Source organism: Triticum urartu, chromosome 7, assembly GCF_003073215.2.
Source record: "Triticum urartu cultivar G1812 chromosome 7, Tu2.1, whole genome shotgun sequence".
Classification (NCBI taxonomy): Eukaryota; Viridiplantae; Streptophyta; class Magnoliopsida; order Poales; family Poaceae; genus Triticum; species Triticum urartu.
Window position 1 is genome coordinate 249808506 of NC_053028.1, and position 6909 is coordinate 249815414.

Genomic DNA, 6909 nt, shown 5'->3' on the forward strand with positions numbered 1-6909 from the left:
TGCCAAAGATGAAGGCCAGGGGGGCCACCGTCTCTCCACGAGGGTGGGGGCGCGCCCCTACCTCGTGGGCCCCCTATTGCCTCTCCGACTCCAACTCCACCTCCATATATTGAGTTTCGGGGAGAAAAAAATCAGAGAGAAGAAATCATCGCGTTTTACGATACGGAGCCGCCGCCAAGCCCTAAAACCTCTCGGGAGGGTTGATCTGGAGTCCGTTCGGGGCTCCGGAGAGGGGAATCCGTCTCCATCATCATAATCAACCATCCTCCATCACCAATTTCATGATGCTCACCGCCGTGCGTGAGTAATTCCATCGTAGGCTTGCTGGACGGTGATGGGTTGGAGGAGATCTATCATGTAATCGAGTTAGTTTTGTTAGGGTTTGATCCCTGGTGTCCACTATGTTCTGAGATTGATGTTGCTATGACTTTGCTATGCTTAATGCTTGTCACTATGGCCCGAGTGCCATGATTTCAGATCTGAACCTATTATATTTTCATCAATATATGAGTGTTCTTGATCCTATCTTGCAAGTCTATAGTCACCTATTATGTGTTATGATCTGTTAACCCTGAAGTGACAATAATCGGGATACTTACTGGTGATGACCGTAGTTTGAGGAGTTCATGTATTCACTATGTGTTAATGCTTTGTTCCGGTTCTCTATTAAAAGGAGGCCTTAATATCCCTTAGTTTCCGTAAGGACCCCGCTGCCATAGGAGGGTAGGACAAAAGATGTCATGCAAGTTCTTTTCCATAAGCACGTATGACTATATTCGGAATACATGCCTACATTATATCAATGAACTGGAGCTAGTTCTGTGTCACCCTAGGTTATGACTGTTACATGATGAACCGCATCCGGCATAATTCTCCATCACTGATCCATTGCCTACAAGCTTTTCATATATTGTTATCCGCTTATTTACTTTTTTGTTGCTATTGCTATCATCACTACAAAATACCAGAAACATTACTTTTACTATTGTTACCTTTTTCTACCATTATCACTACTATCATATTACTTTGCTACTAAACACTTTGCTGCAGATATTAAGTTTCCAGGTGTGGTTGAATTGACAACTCATCTGCTAATACTTGAGAATATTCTTTGGCTCCCCTTGTGTAGAATCAATAAATTTGGGTTGAATACTCTACCCTCGAAAACTGTTGTGATCCCCTATACTTGTGGGTTATCAAGACTATTTTCTGGCGCAATTGCCGGGGAGCATAGCTCTATTCTTTGAGTCACTTGGGATATATATCTGCTTATCATTATAAAGAACTTGAGAGATCCAAAAACCAAGATCTATCCCTCAACTACGAGGGGAGGTAAGGAACTGCCATCTAGCTTTGCACTTGATTCACCTTCTGTTATGAGTAAGTTTGCGACACCTACACCTGCTTCTGCTATTCGTTCTGATATGTCACATGTTATTGATGATGCCACTTCTGCTATGCATGATACTTATAATGAAACTACCTCTATGCATGATACTACTATGCCACTTAGTGATTTTCTTGATGAACAACTTGCTAGGGCTAGAGAGATTGAAAATATTGAATCTGATGATACTGATGAAAGTGATGATGAAGAATCACTTGTTATTCCTAAGGGTTATGTCTTTGATCAAGAAGCTTCTTTAGCTATTTTAGCTTGCCAAAATAGAAATGAACTCAAAAGATTATTAGCTAAATGGACTAAGCAATCTTTAAATGCTAGAATGAAACCTGACCCTGCTTTTGCTACTTCACCTATCTTTGTTACTGATAAGGATTATGAATTCTCTGTTGATCCTGATATAATTACTTTGGTTGAATCTGATCCTTTTCATGGTTATGAATCTGAAACAGTTGTGGCACATCTTACTAAATTAAATGATATAGCTACCCTGTTTACTAAAGATGAGAGAACTCGTTACCTTTATATCCTTAAAATATTTCCATTCTCATTAAAGGGAGATGCTAAGATATGGTTTAATTCTTTTGATCCTGGTTGTGTGCGTAGTCCCCAGGATATGATTTATTACTTCTCTGCTAAATATTTCCCTGCTCATAAGAAACAAGCTGCTTTAAGGGATATATATAATTTTGTGCAAATTGAAGAAGAGAGTCTCCCACAAGCTTGGGGGAGGCTTCTCCAATTACTTAATGCTTTGCCTGATCATCCTCTTAAGAAAAATGAAATACTTGATATCTTTTATAATGGACTAACCGATGCCTCCCTGGATAGTTGTGCTGGTTCTGTTTTTAGGGAAAGAACACCGGATGAAGCTGAAATTCTATTGAATAATATGTTGACAAATGAAAATAATTGGACACCTCCGGAGCCAATTCCCGAGCCTATTCCTAAACCAACTCCGAAGAAGAGGGGTATTCTATTTCTCAGTCCTGAAGATATGCAAGAGGCAAAGAAATCTATGAAAGAAAAAGGTATTAAAGATGAAGATGTTAAGAATTTACCTCCTATTGAAGAAATACATGGTCTTAATTTACCGCCTGTTGAAGAAATATATAATCTTAATCCTTTACCTATTGAAGAAACTCATGGTCTTGATAACCCGACACAGGTAGTAAAGGTAAATTCTCTCTATAGATATGATAAAGCTGTAATCCCATTTACTAAATTTGCTAGCCCATGCTTAGATGAGTTTGATAAATTTATGGCTAAGCAAGAAGACTTTAATGCTTATTTTGGTAGACAATTGAAAAACAATTCAAATATGCTTGAACACTTGGGTGATTATATGGCTAATGTTAAAGGTGAACTTAAACTTATTAGTAAACATGCTTCCATGGTTACCACTCAAGTAGAACAAGTACTTAAAGCTCAAAATGATTTGCTCAATGAATTGAATAGTAAAGATAATGATAATGTTGATAGAGTGGCTACTAGAACTGGTAGAATGACTCAAGAACCTTTGTATCCCGAAGGCCACCCTAAGAGAATTGAGCAAGATTCTCAGAGAAATAATATAGATGTACCTAGTTCTTCTAAAAAGAAGAAAACGAAAAATGATAGGACTTTGCATGCTTCTAGTGATCCTACTGTTGAAACACCTGAGAATCCAAATGATATTTCTATTTCTGATGCTGAAACTCAATCTGGTAATGAACATGAAACTAGTGATAATGTTAATGATAATGTTCATGATGATGCTCAACCTAGTAATGATAATGACATAGAAATTGAACCTACTGTTGATCTTGATAACCCACAATCAAAGAATCAACGTTATGATAAGAAAGATTTTGTTGCTAGGAAACATGGTAAAGAAAGAAAACCTTGGGTTTAGAAACCCATGCCTTTTCCTCCCAAACCATCCAAGAAAAAGGATGATGAGGATTTTGAGAGCTTTGCTGAAATGATTAGACCTATCTTTTTGCGTATGCGATTAACTGATATGCTCAAAACCAATCCTTATGCTAAGTACATGAAAGATATTATTACAAATAAAAGAAAGACACTGGAAGCTGAAATTTCCACCATGCTTGCTAATTATACTTTTAAGGGTGGAATACCAAAGAAACTTGGAGATCCCGGTGTACCAACTATACCATGCTCCATTAAAAGAAACTATGTTAAAACTGATTTATGTGATCTTGGAGCCGGTGTTAGTGTTATGCCTCTCTCTTTATATCGTAGACTTGATTTGAATAAGTTGACACCTACTGAAATATCTTTGCAAATGGCTGATAAATCAACTGCTATACCTGTCGGTATTTGTGAGGATGTGCCTATTGTAGTTGCAAACGTTACTATTTTAACGGACTTTGTTATTCTTGATATTCCCGAGGACGATAGTATGTCTATTATTCTTGGAAGACCTTTTTTGAATATTGCAGGGGCTGTTATTGATTGCACTAAAGGCAATGTCACTTTTCATGTTAATGGTAATGAGCATACGGTACACTTTCCGAGGAAACAACCTCAAGTTCATAGTATCAACTCTATTGGAAAAATTCCATCGATTATATTTGGAGGTTTTGAATTTCCTCTTCCTACTGTCAAGAAAAATATGATATTCTTATTATTGGGGATGTGCATATCCCCGTTGAGGTAACATAGTGTTATTCGAAATTTCTCCGGTTCCATGTTATTCGGAATGAGTTCGTTAACAAGACTTGATCAACCTTGTTAGTGGATTCCTTTTGATGATCATGAGATGGATGAAACTAGAAGGCACAACCTTCTGTACCCCACTTTTACTTTCTGTTATTTATATTAAATAAAATAAAAATAAATATTTTTCTGTCTGTTATCTGATTATCCGTGCAATATAAAAATACCTCGAAAATAAAAGTTCTCCAAATGCCCTGAAATTTAAATATGATTTTTTCTAGAATATTTGAGGATTTATGGAACTAAGAACACACCAGGGGGGTCAACCACCTGCCCACGAGGGTGGAGGGCGCGCCCACCCCTCTAGGGTGCGCCCCCTGCCTCGTGGGCCCACGATGGCCCTCCTCCACTTATTCCTGCACCCACACACTTCATCTTCCTCCCACAAACACAAATAACCAGGTCAAACCTGAGTCCAAGCTCGTTTTGCTGCCATTTTCGATCTCCTTGCTCAAAGCACCTCTCACAAAACTGCATGGGGAGATTGTTCCTTGGTATGTGACTCCTCCATTGGTCCAATTATTTTTTGTTCTAGTGCTTTATTCATTGCAATTTTTTGCTTCTTAGGTGACCCTGTTCTTGAGCTTGCATGTCAAATTTATATGGTCAAAAGTAGTTTTGATGCATGATATAGGCCCTAGGCACTTGTAGGAGTAGTTGCTATCAATATTATTGAGTTTGGTCTACTTTTATTTTGAAGTTACTAAAAATTTCAGAATTTTTCAGAAAATGATGAGGAGACTTTTGAGGGGCTCATCGAGCCAAAGCTCGAAGGAAAAGGCACCAAAGCCTAAGTATAATCTGCCTCGCACCGCGGAGGTTCGGGCGTGTGAATGGCCTTCCGAGGATTTCTTAAGAGCAGCCGGGATTTATGAAGATTTTCATGAATTGGCTCATAATGCAGGCCTCACCGCTTTCCTCCACGACCAATGCGATCAGTATCTCTTACTCACAAATACCTTGGTGCAAAACTTTCATTTTCATTCTAGGAACTCACCACCTACGGTGGAGTTTCATTTATATGATGAGCATAAGGAGATGTTACTTTATGATTTTTGTCGGATTTGTTTTGTCCCTTTTGAGGGTAAGACAGAAGAACCACATCGTGATGATGTGGAGGGGTTTATTGATACAATCACTCTAGGGGAAACAAGGAAGGTTTTCGATGCACGAATCACTAGCATACATTTTCCTGTTTTACGTTACTTTGCATTATTTGCTAGGCGTTGCTTAATTGGTCGCGGAAACTATGGAAACCTTAGTATCCCTGATATTATTATTTTGCTCCAAGGTTTATATGGTGATAACACTTTTAGTATGGGCGGCATTATTGCCAAACGGTTAAGTCTGAACCGTACCAAGGGCCCCATCTTTGGAGGCATCTATGCCTCATGCCTAGCTGCACATTTTAACATACCTATTAGGCATTCTGAGAAGGAAGAAAAAGTGTTGCCGCGTGTTTATATAGATTATAAAAGTATGGTGGCACATGATTTTATTGTTAAGAATAGGGAAGGAGAACTTAAATATCAATTGTTCATTAACAAACATCATCCTGAGACTATTACCCTGCCTGCTCCTTCTTTGTTTGATTTGTCTGTAGGCACGTACCTTGTTCCGTTGAGGGCTATTCACGCCTAGCGGAACCCTGCACCAGCTGAGGAGTGATGAACCACAAGTATAGGGGATCTATCGTAGTCCTTTCGATAAGTAAGAGTGTCGAACCCAACGAAGAGCAGAAGGAAATGATAAACGGTTTTCAGCAAGGTATTCTCTGCAAGTACTGAAATAAGTGGTAACAGATAGTTTTGTAATGAGATAATTTCTAACGAGCAACAAGTAACAAAAGTAAATAAAGTGCATCAAGGTGGCCCAATCCTTTTTTGTAGCAAAGGACAAGCCTGCACAAACTCTTATATAAGGAAAAGCGCTCCCGAGGACACATGGGAATATCGTCAAGCTAGTTTTCATCACGTTCATATGATCCGCGTTCGGTACTTTGATAATTTGACATGTGGGTGCACCGGTGCTTGGGTGCTATTCTTACTTGAATAAGCATCCCACTTATGATTAACCTCTATTGCAAGCATCTGCAACTACAACAAAAGTATTAAGGTAAACCTAACCATAGCATGAAACATATGGATCCAAATCAGCCCCTTACGAAGCAACGCATAAACTAGGGTTTAAGCTTCTGTCACTCTAGCAACCCATCATCTACTTATTACTTCCCAATGCCTTCCTCTAGGCCCAAATAATGGTGAAGTGTTATGTAGTCGACGTTCACATAACACCACTAGAGGCTAGACAACATACATCTCATCAAAATATCAAACGAATACCAAATTCACATGACTACTAATAGCAAGACTTCTCCCTTGTCCTCAGGAACAAACGTAACTACTCACAAAGAATAAACATGTTCATAATCAGAGGGGTATTAATATGCATAAAGGATCTGAACATATGATCTTCCACCAATTAAACCAACTAGCATCAACTACAAGAAGTAATTAACACTACTAGCAACCTACTAGCACCAATCCTGGACTTGAAGACAAGAATCGGACACAAGAGATGAACTAGGGTTTTGAGATGAGATGGTGTTGATGAAGATGTTGATGGAGATTGCCCTCTCCCGATGAGAGGAGCGTTGGTGATGACGATGGCGATGATTTCCCCCTTCGGAAGGGAAGTTTCCCTGGCAGAACAGCTCTGCCGGAGCTCTAGATTGGATCCGCCAAGGTTCCGCCTCGTGGCGGCGGAGTTTCATCCCGAAAGGTTGC

The 6909-nt window shown here is 39.2% G+C and overlaps 1 long non-coding RNA gene across 1 annotated transcript in view; it reads left to right on the top strand.

Annotated features, from left to right (window-relative positions):
* The first annotated feature begins 383 nt into the window (after positions 1-383).
* Positions 384-6909, top strand: part of LOC125524966 — a 7456-nt gene continuing 930 nt past the window's right edge. Inside the window, exon 1 of the long non-coding RNA XR_007291084.1 lies at positions 384-394. This is a non-coding gene — a long non-coding RNA (uncharacterized LOC125524966). The remainder of the gene's footprint in view (positions 395-6909) is intronic.